This window comes from Gossypium hirsutum, chromosome A12 (genome assembly GCF_007990345.1).
Source record: "Gossypium hirsutum isolate 1008001.06 chromosome A12, Gossypium_hirsutum_v2.1, whole genome shotgun sequence".
NCBI lineage: Eukaryota > Viridiplantae > Streptophyta > Magnoliopsida > Malvales > Malvaceae > Gossypium > Gossypium hirsutum.
The window spans coordinates 60731527-60733980 of record NC_053435.1 but is presented as its reverse complement, the minus strand read 5'-3'; the positions used below and the strand labels follow the sequence as shown (position 1 = coordinate 60733980).

Here is a 2454-nt window from a genome sequence, read left to right as displayed (position 1 = left end):
TTTCGGGAAATTGTGTCCTGCTTCAACATGGTTGTATTGCACGGCCGTGTCTCTTCCCCTATTTGGCCACGGCTTTAGGCACGCCTATGTGCCTGGCCATGTGTGCTGAAAAACTTTGCAATCCAAAGATTAAGGTAAGGATCCAAAGTGTTAGAAAATAAAAATAAAGAAATCAAAATATGTTAGTGCTCGGGTTGCCTCCCGAGAAGCACTAATTTATAGTCTAAGCTCGACTTACCTCTCTGTTTAATGATCATGGTGGTTTAAGGAGTCCATACTCCTCATTCCTATTGTCAGTTTTAAAATAAGGTTTTAAACGGGTGTTGTTTACCTTAAAAGTGTCGAACTTGGGATGACTCACCTCAACCTTACCGAATGGGAAAATACTGAGTACCGTAAGAGGGATTTCTCATTTGGTGTGGTAGTGACAATGTGAGGATCTACGGCATCTAGTAAGATTGTATCGCCAACTTTAAGTTGATTAGGAGAGGTATCGGGCTTGTTTTTGTGTAGTTTCGGTTTATCATGTGTTCTCGGTTTGTGTTCTTGCCATTCGTCTAGCTCCTCTATCCGTAGTCTTCGTTCTTTATGGACGTCTTTGTTCTCCTCATGATAGTAGCGCACTGTCTTTGTTGTCTTGGTTAGAAGAAGTTCCTGCAAGGATGATTGAATATTAGTTTTATGATCGACAGGTTTTATAGCATTATCTTGAGTCTTAGAGGTTTTGACTGAGTCGCGTGCTTGGAGTGTTACTGCGTTGTCACCTGCACGAAGTGTTAGCTCTCCTGTGCCTACATTAATAATGGTTTTGGTAGTTGCTAAAATGGTCATCCTAAAATTAAAGGTACCTCGTTATCCTCATCCATATCTAAGACAACGAAGTCTACTGGGTAAATAAATTTATCAATTTTAACGAGAACGTCTTCAATAATACCCTTAGGAAATCTAACTGTTTTGTCAACCAATTGAATGCTCATCCTAGTCTATTGGGGTTTACCGATACCTATTCATTTAAACATTTTATACGGCATAACATTTATACTTGCTCCTAGATCAGCTAAAGCATTATTCAAGATAGACTACCAATTAAACAAGGAATTGTAAAACTCCCTGGATCTTTTAATTTGTTAGGTAGCTAATTCTTTAGAATAGCTGAGCAAACTGCATTGAGTTCCACATGTGATATAGCGTCTAATTTCCTTTTATTGCTCAGAAGTTCCTTTAAGAATTTTGCTAAGTTGGGCATCTGCGAAAGAACTACAATAAGGTGGTTGTTTAAAACCCAGAGGATTTTGTGGCTTTGGATTTCCTTGACCCCCTAGGAAAAATTGGGCTGGTTCCTCCAACCTGCATTATAAATATTACTATATGGGTTATTTTAAGATCTAAAGTTATTGTTACCCATATAGTTGACTTTTTCTTCTTCAGTTGTAGGATTGAAGGATTGGTATTCTGTATGTACACCTCCTCCGCTTGAGTCACACCTCATTACTGGATGTACCTGCGTAGAACCAAGAAAACTATCAATCTTTTTATTGAGAAATTCTACCTGATTTGATAGCATAGTAACTGAGTCGACGTTATAAACGCCAGCTGTTTTCGTTGGCTTTGTCCTCATAACTTGCCAGTGATAGTTATTCAGTGACATCTCCTCTATAAATTCATAGGTATCTTCTGGTGTTTTATTGTTGATGGTTCCGCCAGCAGCTGCGTCAATCATTTGTCTTGTCGAGTGATTCACACCATTGTAGAACGTTTGAACTTGCAGCCAAAGCGGTAACCCATGGTGAGGCCACCTTCTCAGTAAGTCCTTGTATCTCTCCCATGCATCATAAAGTGTTTCTAAATCCATCTGCACAAAAGAAGAGATATCATTACGTAATTTAGCCGTTTTAGCCGGTGGAAAATATTTTAGTAAAAATTTCTCAGTCATTTGTTCCCAAGTAGAGATAGACCCTCGTGGTAACGAGTTCAACCACTGTTTAGCTTTGTTTCTCAGTGAAAAGGGAAATAACCGAAGACAAATTGCATCATCAGAAATGCCATTGATTTTGAATGTATCGCAAAATTCAAGAAAATTCGCCAAGTGCGTGTTGGGATCCTCATCCTGTAAACCATCAAACTGAACAAACTACTGTATCATCTTAATTATGTTAGGTTTTAGTTTGAAATTATTCGTGGCAATAGCAGGTCTAACTATACTAGACTCAGTTCCTGTTAAAGAAGGTTTAGTATAGTCATACATAAAACGTGGAGCAGGATTTTGATTAGCTGCAATTGCAGGAGGTAGCTGATTGCCTTGGTTTTCGGCATCTCTTCGGTTGGGGTTTGAGTATCGTCTTCTCGCTCGTTCTCTTTGTATCGTAAACTACGCCTTATTTCTCTTTGATTTCTACGAACTGTGCGATCGATTTCTTCGTCAAAAAGTAGTGGTCCTGATGGGTTTCTTCTAGT

The 2454-nt window shown here is 38.9% G+C and overlaps 1 non-coding gene across 1 annotated transcript; it reads left to right on the top strand.

The window, feature by feature from the left end:
- Positions 1–1778: 1778 nt before the first annotated feature.
- On the top strand, positions 1779–1885 carry LOC121211802 (small nucleolar RNA R71). Its single transcript, XR_005907020.1, has one exon. It is a non-coding gene; the product is annotated as a small nucleolar RNA R71 (small nucleolar RNA).
- Positions 1886–2454: the final 569 nt, after the last annotated feature.